The 18,175-nt window shown below is 37.6% G+C and overlaps 2 long non-coding RNA genes and 1 pseudogene across 5 annotated transcripts in view; 1 reads left to right on the top strand and 2 right to left on the bottom strand.

The window, feature by feature from the left end:
• Positions 1 to 18,175, top strand: part of LOC132597026 (uncharacterized) — a 256,998-nt gene that overhangs the window by 147,632 nt on the left and 91,191 nt on the right. The window lies entirely within an intron of this gene.
• LOC115844288 (uncharacterized) overlaps positions 1 to 18,175 on the bottom strand; it is a 34,797-nt gene that overhangs the window by 9,440 nt on the left and 7,182 nt on the right. For 3 of the 4 annotated variants that reach the window (XR_009563314.1, XR_009563317.1, XR_009563315.1), the window contains one exon: positions 16,791 to 17,818. The exons of the other annotated variant lie outside the window; for it this stretch is intronic. This is a non-coding gene — a long non-coding RNA (uncharacterized lncRNA). Of the gene's footprint in view, positions 1 to 16,790; positions 17,819 to 18,175 lie in introns of those variants that run through there. 4 annotated transcript variants of the gene reach the window in all.
• Positions 1,129 to 1,798, bottom strand: LOC132593302 (peptidyl-prolyl cis-trans isomerase-like 3 pseudogene; annotated as a pseudogene).

Raw genomic sequence — 18,175 nt, 5'->3', positions numbered from 1 at the left:
TCTAGTGAGCTGCATCAGCAGTTCCATCATTCTTCATGGGACAACCTGACTTTTAGGATTTTGCGACTAATTTTTGAGGTGTTTCCTGGGCATCATCTTCTTCCTCATTTTCCCTCTGAGTAATACTTTATTATAGTCACAGTTCCTGACTGAGAATCTATGAGGATTATTTGAATAAGAGGGGTGATACAATCTGCTTTACATGCTGAAACCATTTTGTTGCTGGATGAAGAACTGTGGAAGCAGGGAAACTAGTTAGAAGGCTATTATATTGTTCCTAAAAATGAAGGTGGCTTGGATTAGAGGGGAGCTGTAAAAGGGATGAGAGATGGTCAGATTTGGGATATGTTTTGAAAGTAGAGACCGTAGAACTCACTGCTGGATTATGGGTGGTTGTGAAAAAAAAGAGGAATCTAGACAGTGTTTACTAAGTGAATAAATTGAATGAAAATTTGCTGGAGGGACCTTTTCAAGATTTAGCACAAGTACTTTGCACAGAGCACACTGTCTGGCACATATTAAATTTACAATAAGTGATAGGAATTATTTTTATTTTTATTATTATCATTACTCTACAGGCACGTTTTAAACCCTAAATAGGTGAATGTATCAGGTAGTATTCTTGGTTCTATAATAAATATAAATTTCAGAAAGACAACTTCCCTCATAATGGTTTGTCCATAGGTGATTAGTAGGTCTCCCTTGCTTTTGTCTATGTTTCTTTCTTAATAATTTACATTTTAGCAAACTTACATCATATGTCTTATCTGTTCCACTTTTGATCTTCATTTTACCCTAGACTTGTTTCTGAATTCACCATCTTCCTTATTTCTGCTCTTTTCATTCACTTTTTTTTTTTTTTTTTTTGACCGGCCTTTCTAGGCCATCTCTTTATTTGTCCTTCCTCTTTCTAACTGTATAAAGTAAATAATTAATAGAAAATAATATTTCCAGGATGTGGACTACATATGGTAGGAGCATGTAATTAGGGTGCTCAACAATGCCTGGATTTGAGACTCAGCATTTTTAAATGAATATTTATATGGAAAAACAAAATTAAACATAAGGTTTTTAAAAAAAATTAAATGCATTAGGTAATAGTTACAGTAAAGAATACCCTCTAAGAATAGGAGTAAAAGCTGTTTGGCTTCCCTTGGTACCACCAACTCATAGAAGATCTTAGCTGTAAACAAGTAGATCTTAGTTGTAAACAAGTTGTATAATGATGCAATCTCTGACATAATTAAATCTGGGTAAACCATAATAGGTGTGTTCCTTGAATAGTTTGCCAAGTATTTGTCCAGGTCTATTATAACTACTGAGCAAATGGGTTGGCATGAATAGTTATGTCCTTAATGTGTACATCATTAAGAGGTCGATATGTCTTCTCATTTACTGGTAACTTCTCCAATTCATCTAGAGTCTCCAGACCATCTATTACCTTTCCAAATACTGTGTATTTCATGTCCAGATGTGGCTGCTTCCCATAGGTGATGAAGAACTGAGATCCATTGGTGTTTGGGCCATTATTAGCCATAGATACAACACCTCTAACGTTGTGCTTAAGATATTCACTGTATTCATCTTCAAATTTCTTGCCCCAGATACTGCTACCTCCTCTTCCAGTACCTGTTGGATCTCCTGTTTGAACCATGAAACCCTTGATATTTCTATGAAATATACAGCCATTGTAGTAATTACTGGCACAAAGAGCCAAGAAATTTTCACATGTTTTGGGTGTCCTCTCACAGAAGACTTCGATTTTAATATCACCTACATCTGTATGCAGTGTCACCGATTAACCACTTCGATTAGCACAGCGGTTGTTAAAAGAGCAAAGGTGCAATCGCAGTTGCCCCCACGGGTCTGCAGATTCGAAATTAAGTTTCTTCAGGCCACCGGAGGTCGAGCAAGGGACCCATTAGAGAGAACGCCCCTCACCTGCTCGCCTCCTCCCTCCGCCCCCTCCTCCCTGTCTCAAACCAAACGACTAGAACTAGGGAGACACTAATTTCTCCCCACCAGGTACACTTTTGACTATGAAAGGGTCAAAATTATCTTTTAATAATTACACTAGGACAACAAGCATAACTCTGGTCATCCTCTAGAAGTGCCTTGGGCTCCTCATTCACTTTTATTCTTTATGGAAGCTTGAGTCCATATGGAGTCCTCTTCTGCAACATTTTATATTCTTTCAACCAATTTGATATATCAGTTATGTTACATTAATTTTGTAAAATATCATAAATCTGTTGAAAAGAATAAAGTGGATTAATGTGGACTAACAACAGTGATTTTCCAAGTTAAAAAAAAGAGCAAGTTATAGAAAAAATACAAAGTAGTGTCAACTGGAAAAAAGTGCACAACCTAGTTGAGAATTATTTTTTATTATTTGGTGGACATACTGAGGACTTAAGCCTGGGAAACAGTCTCTTAGATAGCTCTAAGGGACTGTTCCAAAGAAGTAAGGGAAGAGCCAGGATATGTAGGAGTTTTTGCGAAAGAAACCAGGACTGTTAATTAAAGAAAAACAGACATCTCAGCTTACTGAATTTAGCCCTTTTCTGTATATGGTAAGATGAAAGAGTCTGGGCTCACTGAAATCATTTCTTTCATATGCACTTTAAGTATCTAGGCCCAATATCCTGTTTTCTCCATCCTGAATCCCCTCAAGGTGCACCATCCGAGGTAGGGCAGGATGACTGCAGTGGCTGATGGCTTTATGGCCCCAACATCCTTTGTTCACTGATATGGCAGGTGACAGTCTTTGTCCATAGTAGCATAAACTTGAATAATATGTTCTAAAATAAAAGAATACTTTTTTTATTTTATGAGAGATATAACTCTCATATCTAAAACAGTAGGCTAGATTACACTTTGCAAATCAACAAACTAAAGATCTCAATAGATTAAAACAAGAATTTAGTTCTCCCTCATGCCTTAAGTCCACCAAAGAGTAGAAGGGAACTCTACTTAATGCTGCCTTCACTACAGGACCCAGGACATTGGGGCCTGGGGTTAATGGAAATGTTCACTTTTAAACTATATACTTTTCCTCAATATGACATTTAACAAGGGATACACAATATTCAGGAACTACTATGTAAATAAAAAAAAATATTTTTCTGAGAATGGAGCAAGGATAACATATAAAAGTTATATGAAAAGGCTTTTATATTATGAATAATTTTTCTTCTTTACATTTATTTTCTTAATTAAAAATCATATTATTTTAGAAGATAATTCAGTGCTTTCACATTATGCTGAATGCTTGTGGAACATTGGCTGTTCATGAAGCCTATTTTTTTTTTTCCCTATAAAGCTTTTGCCCTTTCATTGAGTAATGGGGAAGAAGGTTGATTGAGTTAGTTTGCAAGCAAGCAAGCATCCCTTCAAAAGAAGTGAAAACATAAAAAAGAATTTTTTTATAGTATCTAGCAAAAGATTTCTCTACTCCACTTCTTCTGCAAAAGGGCCCTACTATAGATAGCTAAAGCTAATGTCTGTAAAGATGAGAGGAATTATTTTCCAGTGCTTTCTGTTAGTAAAGGCTGTGATGTCTGGAAATTACTAATGGCCAAAGTCTTTGCAGAAATTATCAGATGTCCAGAAGCATCTGGAAAATATAGGAACCCTGAGAGGGAGAGAGTTTATTTTCTGGGAAACTCTGAAAGCCTCATTAAAATGGATCTAAAAGTGCCATGGCAGAAACAAGGTATCACTGAGATTTTCTGTCTTCATCCATTTTTTTCTAAGTCATCCCAGGTAGACTGGCAAAGATGAGAAACTGTATCTTGTTCTGTACTTCTAATTCCCTGTCCCTCCTTTTTTCTTTTTCCTGTTGCCTGACTACATCTATTTGCTCACCTTCTCTCTTAACTCTTTAAAAGCGGAAAGGTAATAATTATCTTATTGTCTCTGAACTTTATTTTCATATTCAGGAGATGGTCCTTGCTGATTATTTACATACTGCTGATTTTTTTTAAAACTTCATAATATTTACTACTTAACAGATGAGAGGGAATTTCATTACGGGTTCCGGGGTAGAAATTGTTTTCTTATTTTAACATATTACCTTTCTTCATATAACCCAGAAGTCAGGCTTATCATTGATTTTTCAGCAAGTTACATGACAATATTTACCTTAGACCAATTAATATTTCAAGAAAAATATATTGAACTATATGTGCTGTACAATGTTGAGCTAGGTTCTGAGGGCACAAAGAACAATAAGATGGGGCTTCTGAATTTGGAATGATAGCATCTGAGTAGAGAAATATAGAAAATAAACTAAGTGTAAAAAAATACGGTAAATTTTCAAATGAAGTAGCATGTAATGGAAACATAGAAGGGAGGCCACCTTGTGGAAGTTCAGGTAAGCCTTTTACATACCTGAACCTAGAACTGGGTGTTAAAAGACAAAACGGTTTTAGACAGAAAGCATTACCCAGAATTATTGGACCCTAAACCTAAATCTTGACATCTACTTATCTTCCCCAGGTCCACCCACAGACAAACAAACAAACAAACACTGAATACCTTTCTGACATTTTTTGCCATAATAACTCTCATTACTCCTTTCAAATCTTTACTGTTGACTCTTTCTTCAGAATTAGATGTTAGAAGCTTCTCACTGTGAAAGCTACTCTAAGAAGTCCAGTTTACATTTATCTTTCAAATTCCATGGTATTTAGAAAATGTCTTTTTGAAACTTAAAACAATTTCAGAGGGACCAGGAGGAAGCATCTGTTTCACACTTGATTCTTTAACATCACAAGTTCATTGTTAACTCTAGCACACTGACCATTAGAGAAAGTAGGTAAAAAATACACTTTCTACACGGGACTGTAGAGATAAACCTGCTGAGTCTGTGAAAACACAGTGGGAAGCTCTCCATCGATTCAGTCAAGACTTCTATGTCATAACAATTATTTGAGGTTGAAAATACCCCACAGAGTTGTGTCAGAAGTGACTCAGAAGGATTCAGTTGGGCAAAGAAATTGGGGAAGTAGTATTTTCCACACATTACAATGTCCTTTTATTGATCAGTCAAGTAGTTCATCAAATAGATATTGATAAACTAAGTGTTGATTTACCAGTATCTGGTCTAAATGCATTGAACCAGAGAGACAGATTCTGGTTCTTATGAGACCTATATGTTAGTCATTGATGACAATGAGCAAGTTAAACTGACAAAGAACAAGATAAATAAACAAATAAATAAATAAACAAGTAAATAAATAAATGGCATAGCTTTGGAAGATTATTACAAAATGATCTATGTGTAAAATGGAGAAAAGATTTTCTTACTGTCATGTCTAAGTATAGTGAATATTGGCTTTTCAAAAAAGTACCTCTATAGTCTTCACCCCCTTTTTCCTTTAGAGGAGGAATTTTGCATTTCAAGTAGCTTTGGTGCAAGGTTGTACTACATGCTCTAGAACTAAAACTAAAAGGATCAGACTGTGTCTTACCTCACCTGCGAGAACTAGGGCATAGAAATGTGAATTAGCTTAGCTAATTGCATACTCCTGCCCAGAATTTTGAATCTTGATCAAATGATGCAAAGATGCTGTAGGATACTTCTAGAAATCATTCACTGCATCAGCTACAGAGAGTTACCCAAACTTTTCTTTTTAAAAAGAAAAAGTTGGGGGAACCTTCAAGTTGGCAGAGGAGTAAGATGTGGAGATCACCTTCCTCACCACAGACACATCAAAAATACATCTACATGTGGAACAACTCCTACAGCACACCTACTGAACTCTGGCAGAAGATCTCAGACTTCCCAAAAGGCAAGAAATTCCCCATGTACCTGTGTAGGGTAAAAGAAAAAAGCAAAAACAGAGACAAAAGAATAGGGACAGGACCTGCACCTCTGGGAGGGAGCTGTGAAGGAGGAAAAGTTTCCACACACTAGGAAGCCCCTTCACTGGTGGAGACGGGGGGGTGGGCAGGGGAAAGCTTCAGAGCCATGTAGGAGAGCACAGCAAGAGGGGTGCAGAGGGCAAAGCAGAGAGATTCCTGCACAGAAGATTGCTGCCGACCACCACTCACCAGCCTGAGGCTTGTCTGCTCACCTACTGGGGCGGGCAGGGGCTGGGAGCTGAGGCTTGGACTTCGGAGGTCAAATCCCAGGGAGAGGATTGGGGTTGGCTGCGTGAACACAGCCTGACGGGGCTAGTGCTCCACAGCTAGCCAGGAGGGAGTCCGGGAAAAAGTCTGGAACTGTCTAAGAAGCAAGAGACCGCTGTTTCAGGGTGTGCAAGGCAAGGGGATTCAGTGTACCACCTAAAGGAGGTCCAGAGATGGGTGCGAACCGCGGCTATCAGCATAGACACCAGAGAGGGGCATGAAATGCTAAGGCCGCTGCTGCAGCCAGCAAAAAGCCTGTGTGCAAGCACAGGTCACTATCCACACCTCCCCTCACAGGAGGCTGTACAGCCCGCCACTGCCAGGGTCCCATGATCCAAGGACAACTGCCCCGGGAGAACACACAGTGCACCTCAGGCTGTTGCAACATCACGATGGCCTCTGCCACCACAGGCTCGCCCTGCATTCCGTACCCCTCTCTCCCACCCGCCCCCAGCCTGAGTGAGCCAGAGCCCCCCTAATCAGCTGCTACTTTAACCCTGGCCTGCCTGGGAGCAGACGCCCTCAGGTAGCCTACACACAGAGGCAGGGCCAAATCCAAAGCTGAACCCCAGGAGCTGTGTGAACAAAGAAGAGAAGGGGAAATCTCTCTGTGCAGGCTCAGGAGAAGCCTGTTAAATTTCCACAGTCAACTTGATGTACCCTGCATCTGTGGAATACCTGAACAGACAATGAATGAATCATCCCAAAATTGAGGCGGTGGACTTTGGGAGCAACTGTAGAATTGGGGTTTGCTTTCTGCTTCTAATTCGTTTCTGGTTTTATGTTGATCTTAGTTTAGTATTTACAGCTTATTGTTACTGGTAGCATTGTTTACTGATTTGGTTGCCCACTTCCTTTTTTTAAAAAAAAAAAATATATATATATATATATATTTTTTTTTTTTTTCCTTTTTCTTTTATTGTGAGTGTGTATGCTTCCTTGTGTGATTTTGCCTGTATAGCTTTGCTTTTACATTTGTCCTAGGGTTCTGTCTGGCCGTTTTTTTTTTTTTTTTTTTTTTTTAAGTATAGAGTTTAGCACTTGTTATCATTGGTGGATTTGTTTTTTTGGTTTGGTTGCTCTCTTCTTTCTTTCCTTCCATTTATTTTTCTTTCTTTTTTATTTTTAATTTTTTATATTTAATAATTATTTTATTTTAATAACTTTATTTTACTTTTTCTTTCTTAATTTCTTTTCTTTTCTCCCTTTTTTCTTTTTCTTTTTTTTTTTTAACATCTTTATTGGGGTATAATTGCTTTACAATGGTGTGTTAGTTTCTGCTTTATAGCAAAGTGAATCAGTTATACATATGTTCCCATATCTCTTCCCTCTTGCGTCTCCCTCCCTCCCACCCCTCCAGGTGGTCACAAAGCACCGAGCTGATAACCCCGTGCCATGCCTCCCTTTTTTTCTGAGTCGTGTGGCTGACAGGGTCTTGGTGCTCTGGCCAGGTGTGAGGCCTAAGCTTCTGAGGTGGGAGAGCTGAGTTCAGGACATTGGTCAACCAGAAACCCCCCCCCCCAGCCCCAGATAATATCAAACATCGACAGCTCTCCCAGAGATCTCCATCTCAACGCTAAGACCCAGCTTCACTCAACGACCAGCGAGCTACAGTGCTGGACACCCTATGCCAAACAACTAGCAAGACAAGAACACATCCCCACCCATTAGAGAGGCTACCTAAAATCATAAAAAGGTCACAGACACCCCAACACACACCACCGGATGTTGTTCTGCCCACCAGAAAGGCAAGATCCAACCTCACCAACCAGAATACAGGCACTAGTCCCCTCCACCAGGAAGCCTACAAAACCCCCTTAACCAACCTTACCCACTGGGGGCAGACACCAAAATCAACATGAACTACGAACTGGCAGCCTGCAAACTGGAGACCCCAAACACAGTAAGCTAAGCAAACTTAGAAGACAGAGAAATACTCAGCAGATGAAAAAGCAAGTTAAAATCCCACCAGACCAAACAAATGAGGAAATAGGCAGTCTACCTGAAAAAGAATTCAGAGTAATGATAGTAAATATGATCCAAATTCCTGGAAATAGAATAGAGAAAACACAAGAAACATATAACAAGGACCTAGAAAAACTAAAGAGCAAACAAACAATGATGAATGACATAATAAATGAAATTAAAAATTCTTTGGAAGGAATCAATAGCAGAATAACTGAGGCAGAAGAAGGGATAAGTGACTTGGAAGATAAAATAATGGAAATAACTACTGCAGAGCAGAATAAAGAAAAAAAGAATGAAAAGAATTGAGGACAGTCTCAGAGACATCTGGGACAACATTAAATGCACCAACATTCGAATTTTAAGGGTCCCAGAAGAAGAAGAGAAAAAAAAAAGGGACTGAGAAAATATTTGAAGAGATTATAGTTGAAAACTTCCCTGATACAGGAAAGGAAATTGTCAGTCAAGTCCAGAAAGCACAGAAAGTCCCATATAGCACAAATCCAAGGAGAAACACACCAAGACACATATTAATCAAACTATCAAAAATTAAATACAAAGAAAAAATATTAAAAGCAGCAAGGGAAAAACAACAAATAACATACAAGGGAATCCCCATAAGGTTAACAGCTGATCTTTCAGCAGAAACTCTGCAAGCCAGAAGGCAGTGGCAGGATGTATTTAAAGTGATGAAAGGGAAAAACGTACAACCAAGATTACCCAGCAAGTATCTCATTCAGATTCGACGGAAAAATTAAAACCTTTACAGACAAGCAAAAGCTAAGAGAATTCAGCACCACCAAACCAGCATTACAACAAATGCTAAAGGAACTTCTCTAGGCAGGAAACACAAGAGAAGGAAAAGACCTACAAAAACAAACCCAAAACAATTAAGAAAATGGTAATAGGAAAATACATATTGATAACTACCTTAAATGTAAATGGATTAAAGGCTCCAGCCAAACAACATAGACTGGCTGAATGAATACAAAAACAAAACCAGTATATATGCTGTCTACAAGAGACCCACTTCAGACCTATGGACACATACAGACGGAAAGTGAGGGGATGGAAAAAGATATTCCATGCAAACGGAAATCAAAAGAAAGCTGGAGTAGCAATTCCCATATCAGACAAAATAGACTTTAAAATAAAGACTATTACAAGAGACAAAGAAGGACACTACACAGTGGTCAAGGGATCAATCCAAGAAGAGGATATAATAATTGTAAATATTTATGCACCCAACATAGGAGCACCTTAATACATAAGGCAAATACTAACAGCCATAAAAGGGGAAATCGATGGTAACACAATCATAGTAGGGTACTTTGTAACACCCCACTTCCACCAATGGACAGGTAATCCAAAATGAAAATAAATAAGGAAACACAAGCTTTAAATGATACATTAAACAAGATGGACTTAATTGATATTTATAGGACATTCCATCAAAAAACAACAGAATATACATTCTTCTCAAGTGCTCCTGGAACATTCTCCAGGACAGATCATATCTTGGGTCACAAATCAAGCCTTGGTAAAGTTAAGAAAATTGAAATTGTATCAAGTATCTTTTCTGACCACAATGGTATGAAACTAGATATCAATTACAGGAAAAAAACTGTAAAAAATACAAACACATGGAGGCTAAACAATACACTACTAAATAACCAAGAGATCACTGAAGAAATCAAAGAGGAAATCAGAAAATACCTAGAAACAAATGACAATGAAAACATGACAACCGAATACCTATGGGATGCAGCAAAATCAGTTCTAAGAGGGAAGTTTATAGCAATACAATCCTACCTCAAGAATCAAGAAATGTCTCAAACAACCAACCTAACCTTACACCTGATGCAGTTAGAGAAAGAAGAACAAAAAAACCCCAAAGTTAGTTAGCAGAAGGAAAGAAATTATAAAGATCAGATCAGAAATAAATGAAAAATAAATGAAGGAAATGATAGCAAAAATCAATAAAACTAAAAGCTCGTTCTTTGAGAAGACAAAATTGATAAACCATTAGCCAGACTCATCAAGAAAAAAAGGAGGAAGACTCAATTCAGTAGAATTAGAAATGGAAAAGGAGAGGTAACAACTGACACTGCAGAAATACAAAGGATCATGAGAGATTACCACAAGCAACTATATGCCAATAAAATGGACAACCTGGAAGAAATGGACACATTCTTAGAAAAGCAAAACCTTCCAAGACTGAACCAGGAAGAAAAAGAAAATATAAACAGACCAATCACAAGGACTGAAATTGAGATTGTGATTAAAAATCTTCCAACAAACAGAAGTTCCAGACCAGATGGCTTCACAGGTGAATTCTATCAAGAATTTCAGTAGAGCTAACACCTATCCTTCTGAAACTCTTCCAGAATTTAGCAGAGGAAGAAACACCCCACACTCATTCTATGAGGCCACCATCACCCTGATACCAAAACCAGACAAAGATGTCACAAAGAAAGAAAACTACAGGCCAATATCACTGATGAATATAAATGCACAACTCCTCCACAAAATACTAGCAAACAGAATCCAACAGTACATTAAAAGGATCATACACCATGATCAAGTGGGGTTTATCCCAGAAATGGAATGATTCTTCAGTATATGCAAATCAATCAATGTGAAAACCATAATTACAAATTGAAGGATAAAAACCATACGATCAACTCAATAGATGCAGAAAAAGCTTTCACCAAAATTCAACACCCATTTTTGATAGAAACCCTCCAGAAAGTAGGCATAGAGGGAACTTACCTCAGCATAGTAAAGGCCATATATGACAACCCTCCACAGCCAACATCATTCTCAGTGGTGAAAAATTGAAACCATTTCCTCTAAGATCAGGAACATGGCATGGTTGCCCACTCTCACCACTATTATTCAACATAGTTTTGGAAGTTTTAGCCACAGCAATCATTGAAGGAAAAGAAATAAAAGGTATCCAAACTGGAAAAGAAGAAGTAAAACTGTCACTGTTTGCAGATGACATATTAGTATACATAGAGAATCCTAAAGATGATATCAGAAAACTGCTAGAGCTAATCATTGAATTTGGTAAAGTAGCAGGATACAAAATTAATGCACACAAATATCTTGCATTCCTATACACTAATGATGAAAAATTTGAAAGAGAAAATAAGGAAACATTCCATTTACCATTGCAACAAAAAACATAAAATACCTAGGCATAAACCTACCTAACGAGACAAAAACTATATGCAGATAACTATAAGACACTGATGAAAGAAATTAAAGTTGATACAAACAGATGGAGAAATATACCATGTTGTTAGATTGGAAGAATCAACACTGTGAAAATGATTATACTACCCAAAGCAATCTACAGATTCATTGCAATCCGTATCAAACTGCCAATGGCATTTTTCACAGAACTAGAACAAAAAATTTCACAATTTGTATGGAAACACAAAACACCCCAAATAGCCAAAGCAATCTTGAGAAAGAAAATGGAGCTGGAGGAATCAGGCTCCCTTACTTCAGACTCTACTGCAAAGCTACAGTAATGAACACAGTATGGTACTGGCACAAAAACAGAAATTTAGATTAATGGAACAGGATAGAAAGCCCAGAGATAAACCCCTGCACATATGGTCACCTTATCTTTGGTAAAGGAGGCAAGAACATTCAGTGGAGAAAGACAGCCTCTTCAATAAGTGGTGCTGGGAAAACTGGACAGCTACATGTAAAAGAATGAAATTAGAACACTCCCATACACCAAAATAAATGCAAAATGGATTAAAGACTTAAATGTAAGGCCAGACACTATAAAACTCTTAGAGGAAATCATAGGCAGAATGCTTTGTGATATAAATCACAGCAAGATCCTTTTTGACCCACCTCCTAGAGAAATGGAAATAAAAACAAAAATAAACAAATGCGACCTAATGAAACTTAAAAGCTTTTGAACAGCAAAGGAAACCATAAACAACACGAAAAGACAGTCCTTGAATGGGAGCAAATATTTGCTAACAAAGCAACTGACAAATGATTAATCTCCAAAATATACAAGCAGCTTATATGGCTCAATATCAAAAATACAAACAACCCAATCCAACAATGGGAAGAAGACCTAAATAGACATTTCTCCAAAGAATATATACAGATTGCCAACACACACATGAAATGAAGCTCACCATCACTAATTATTCAAGAAATGCAAATCAAAACTACAATGAGGTATCACCTCACACCAGTCAGAATGGCCATCATTTAAAAATCTACAAACAGTAGATGCTGGAGAGGGTGTGGAGTAAGGGGAACCCTCTTGCACTTTTGGTGGGAATGCTAATTGATACCGCCACTATGGAGAACAGTATGGAGGTTCCTTTAAAAAACTAGGAATAGAACTACCATATGACCCAGCATTCCCACTACTGGGCATATACCCTGAGAAAACCATAATTCAAAAAGAGTCATGTACCACAATATTCATTGCCGCTCTATTTACAATAGCCAGGACATGGAAGCAACCTAAGTGTCCATTGACAGATGAATGGATAAAGAAGATGTGGCACATATATACAATGGAATATTACTCAGCCGTAAAAAGAAATGAAGTTATTTGTAGTGAGGTGAATGGAGCTAGAGTCTGTCATACAGAGTGAAGTAAATCAGAAAGAGAAAAAGAAATACCATATGCTAAAACATATATATGGAATCTGAAAAAAAAATGCTTCTGAAGAACCTAGGGGCAGGACAGGAATAAAATCTCAGACATAGAGAATGGACATGAGGACACGGGGAAAGGGAAGGGGAAGCTGGGATGAAGTGAGAGAGTGGCATGGACATATATACACTGCCAAATGTAAAATGGATTGCTAATGGGAAGCAGCCACATAGCACATTGAGATCAGTTCGGTGCTTTGTATCCACCTAGAAGGGTGGATTAGGGAGTGTGGGAGGGAGACCCAAGAGGGAGGATATATGGGGATATATGTATACATATAGCTGATTCACTTTGTTATATAGCAGAAACTAACACACCATTGTAAAGCAATTATACTCCAATAAAGATGAAAAAAAGAAATAAAAATTAAAATGTAATATTTTAAAAAATAAATAAACTTTTTAAACAAAGAAAGAAAGAAAAAGCCATGTTTTCTGTTCAGTAGCTGTCCACTCTAACATGAACCTATGTTTTCTAAGTCTGAGTTTCCAAACTTCCAGTGCTCTATGGAGTGATCGTATTACTCAAATAGATATCCATCCACTTGCTTGCAGCTACCAGAGTTGGTTTCTGTTGCTGACAATAAATGTAACTTAACTAATAAACTAGGTCATGTACTTCTACCATTTAAAATGTATCTGTCATACAAATATATTTCTGATGGTCTGATGGTTGGAATTACCTCCAGTTAGCTCTGCTGTATTTCACATACCTGTGTCTCCCTCAAAAACCTAGACGACATATCTCCCTCAAAAGCCTATCTTATTTACTGAGAAAAATAATTTAGATAGCAGAGAGTTTTTCACATGGGATCTTGAAGATGTATTTCATTTCCCTCAACGGTCATGATGATAATGCCTTGCTCTTCTTTCTATAATCTATAATTAAGGAGGTAGACATTTTGGGGGTTTCTCTGAGAAGTAACTTGGTTGTTCCTATATCTTCAGCAGTTTTTTAAACTACTTGTAAAGGAACTATGTATATAGAGATGAACAAAAATACGTTTAGACAATGTCTTAATATCATCCCATACTTAGAACTTTGGATTTTATATTATACTGTGTGTTATATAGTATCAGTATTTATAATGTACTATATGATATATATTTTATAATTAAAATGGATAATGATTATTTCATATAATTATGTACTTCTATATTAATATTATAATACAAGGCTATACATATTGTCACTATTAAGTAGTTTGTGTTCTATGGACAATAGAGCCTTTAAATTTTCCTTTATCATATATAGTTAGAAAGCAATTATTGAATGCCACCATTGTATTCCTTGTCTTCAATATAAGTGCTGTAGAAAGAATATAAAAATAAAATAGAAGACCCAAGCAATATGCTTAAGGAATTTAAGTGTTTTTCAATGTGTTTTAGAAAGGAAGAAAGAGAGAGAGAAAGAGAGAAGGAAAGAAAGAGAGAAAGAGGGAGGGAGGAACATCTTGCATGTGAATCTATTAAATGTGTGTGTGTGTGTACACATACACAATTACATACATGTAATGTATATATTCACATATATATTCAGTGATTTTAAACACTATAATTTAAAAAATTTGTGTTGCTTCTGGACCAACAATCTTTACAGTAGAAAATGTGTTTTGACCTTTTAGAAAACATTTGCAATACCATGATACATACTTTAGTTTGAAGTACTGCAAATGTCATTTTCTTGTGGTTATTTGAAGGAAGGGGGGTAGTTTCTAGATAAAGAAAGGCATTTTATGAGATTAAGTAGAAAATGAATAGAGTCTCTTTTTTTTAGTTAGAATGCTTACCTTTAATTTCCTGATTCCTTCTCAATTCGTTCATACACAAAGAAAAAGTCATAAATTGAAAATGGATGGTTCATCTGCAGTGAAATGTGGTCTTTGTGATTGTTGATAAATAAGCAAGTTAACTCACAGGATTTCATCCACTATGCTGGAGGAAGTATTATTGAGAGTACAGTGAAATGGAATTTTGTGGGATGGGATATGACTGATACACTCCATTGAGTTTATTTTGATTGAAGCCCAAAGTACTGAATAATTGTTGATCTTTGTCTTGTTTGTAATTTAGAAACAGTAATAACAAATGAAGAATTCTTATAAGTATCTGATTAAACAATGATGGCAGTTGCCAAACCCAGTGAATGTCAAATATGATTCCGTTCTGCTCCATCAAGGGCCTACTATGGATAAAACAAAGTGTTTATTCTGGGAATAGACAATTTGAGTCACCCAGTTGACTGATGTAAGATATTCCATTGACTTTAAGAAATGTTCCCTGGTGGTGCAGTGGTTGAGAGTCCGCCTGCCGATGCAGGGGACACGGGTTCATGCCCCGGTCCGGGAAGATCCCACATGCTGCAGAGCGGCTGGGCCCGTAAGCCATGGCCGCTGAGCCTGCGCGTCCGGAGCCTGTGCTCCGCAACGGGAGAGGCCACAACAGTGAGAGGCCCACGTACCGCAAAGAAAAAAAAAAAAAAGAAATGTTGGGTATTGCAATTTTATTATTGGTATTCCTGTTGCAGGGCATTTATGATTCTCATTATGTTTTACTTTAATCAGTGTTAGCCCAGTGGCTTTTTCTTTTAGGCTCTAAACAAATATTTGTTTAATGAATTAACCAACGTATATTGAAATTAGTTCCTATTTCCTGAGGACATATCAAGAGGAAACACTGGTAAAAGGAAGAGGCAGCCCTTGAGTAAATGAGAATCTGGGAAAGTTACCCTGGTATAGTGGGATGGTAAAAAAATAGCATGCGACTTGATGAACATATTCTTGAATGCTTGAATTGGTTACCTGATCAAAATATGAATTTCAATTTTACTGTTGGATTCAGTCCTAAGACAGACCTAGACCTTGAATGTTTTAGGGTGTGGAGAGGTGGGTTTTTACTCTGGCTGTATTCTGCTCTTTCCATGTGACATAAAGCCACACGGTAAACTCTCCGATTCTGAGTAATTTTCTATCTTAGGCCTGGTGGAGGGAGAGAAGCATTAAAAATGGTACTTATCAAAGGAGTCATGACTCAAAAGTAATAGTAAAACCAGCCAGCTCATATTGAGAGACTTAAAATGAAATTACTTCCACGGTAGTACCATTCATATACTCAGCATATAATCCCAAAGTGTCCTTTTAACAGCAGAATTATATAGCACAGGCAAGGCACTGCTTATAAGGGAAAATGTTGGAGGGATTTAGTCATGATTCTTTTCTCAAGAGTAAAGAAGTCTATATAAAATATCCATGTAATCGAGAAAATATATTTTGGCAATGTTTTTTTCATAAAATATTTTTTCATCATATTTTTTCATAAAATATTTTTTTCATCATTTTTTTTCATAAAATAGTAACCAGTGGGCAACATCACCCCAGATATGCTAGTTTGAAGGTAAAAACCAAAGATAGCCAAAGCTTTAGAATGATGTGAGGTAGCATATACTGTATATAAGAAAGTACCTACATATAATTTGCATTTTAATATTTGTTTCCTCATTCTTCCTAGCTCATTTTCAGTAGGCATGCCTACAAGTAGGGCTGTACTGATTGTTTGTGGCTGCCCAGTGTCTTCTGATGGTGCTGGTACCATAACAGTTGCTCAGTTTTTGACTGTCACTTCTGCTGTCTTCCATCCATGCATCTGTTGATGGTTTACTATGTGCAAGCAGCATAGTTGGTGCTGCATTTACAGTGGTTAACAAATAGATACCAGACAGAGTCGTAGTCCTCACGGAGCTCATGATATGATGTGACAAAAACTGTACAATTGACAATTTTAGTAGCTTTTGTTTACCGTTCACAGCCCCTCTATTATGTCAGTACAGTGATTTACTTCAGTCTACTACTGAGGATACTAAGGCACTAAAAAGTTTTAAAAACTTAGCCACGGTCACACTTGTTTCTGTTTATTAAAGATTTGCCTATTGCTGAAAATTTTTTAAATAGGACATTAATATTACTTTCTATATTATAATAACCTGATAATCTAATATTGCATTTAGAAGCCTTCCAGATTCAAATCCAAAAGTCTTACTCCAACCAACTTATTCATGGAGGTTATGGTCACCCAGGCTGGCGGGGACAGGGACTGCATCTCTAAATGATGGCTCAGAACCTAATTTCTCTCACCCTTGAGCTCTCAGCTCTCTCTCACTGATCCACACCGAGAGGTTCTTTCCCTGTGATCACATAATGGCAGACAGAGGTACCAGGGCAGAATCTTTCCAACTTCAGCTCCAGAGCAAAGATCTTTTCTGGTATTCTTAGCAAAGATCCTAGTAGTTAATCTGCCCTTTTTAAACGGTCCTGACTTAAACCAGCATGTTCTCACCCTGATTCATGTGAACTGAAAGGATGTGCATGGGGGAGCATCATCCCCATACAAAAACTGAGGATGTTTGTAGAAGCAGAATACCTTCCACATGGGCAAACATAAATGAAACACTACACGCATGATGGACCTGATGTTCATCTGCTCTCCAGCTGGCCTCACTCTCCTTCCAGGCAAGTCCTGTCTAGAAGTCCTGACCAGCTCCCAAGTCTCAGGAGTAGCCAAATCAGGGCAGTAGAGAGGGAAGACACACTTGAAACTTTAGACCACAGGAAGTTATGATCAAGTGCACCATCACTTTAAGTGGCAGGGATTAAAGCAGTGCTGAAGCTTCCTGCTTGTATCCTCTCAGGCATTACCAGTGTCATGCACAATTGCCCTTACTTCCTGCTGAGGATTCTTTCTGGCAGCCAGAGCCTGCTCTCCCCAGGCTGCTGCAAGCTTGAATGGCCAGAGAATTAACGCTTAGCTAGTGATCCCTGATAAGATGACTCTGAGACACGGGTGCCATGCTGGCCCCCAGCTTCATCCTAGTGGGGACTGAGATCCAGTTAGTTGACATGAAAACGTGAACTTTGTGGGCTCTCTTTCCTTCTCTGTCTCATTTCCCTGTTCCTCTGTCAGGGTCTTCCAGGGTCACCTCCCAAATAAACCACCTGTCCTTGAACCGTTGTCTTGGGATCTGCAAATAATCACATAGACAGTGATCACATAGGATCCAGCCTTTTAAATACATTCTCAAAATACTTTTAATTGTCATAATCTTCTTGTAAAAGTATAAAAAGCAAGGGGGAGAGGGATGCGTAATGTCCTTCCCAGACATCCACTTAAAATGTTTCCTATAACAAATACAAATGACATACCTTCATTATTGTATATTCTATAGATAGAAAATGTAAATAGTATGATCAGATAAAAATATAAAAATAGAGTTTCCAATCCTGTTTTCCTTTCATAGTTAATTATTGTGATTCCTCCCATAAAAAGGATATAAGGAGAGAGAGAAAAGAGAAAAATAGAGAAAAAGGAGAAATTACAA

This window comes from Globicephala melas, chromosome 3 (genome assembly GCF_963455315.2).
Source record: "Globicephala melas chromosome 3, mGloMel1.2, whole genome shotgun sequence".
NCBI classification, from domain to species: Eukaryota; Metazoa; Chordata; class Mammalia; order Artiodactyla; family Delphinidae; genus Globicephala; species Globicephala melas.
Note: the sequence above shows the minus strand (reverse complement) of the source record. Positions and strands in the feature narration are given on the sequence as shown.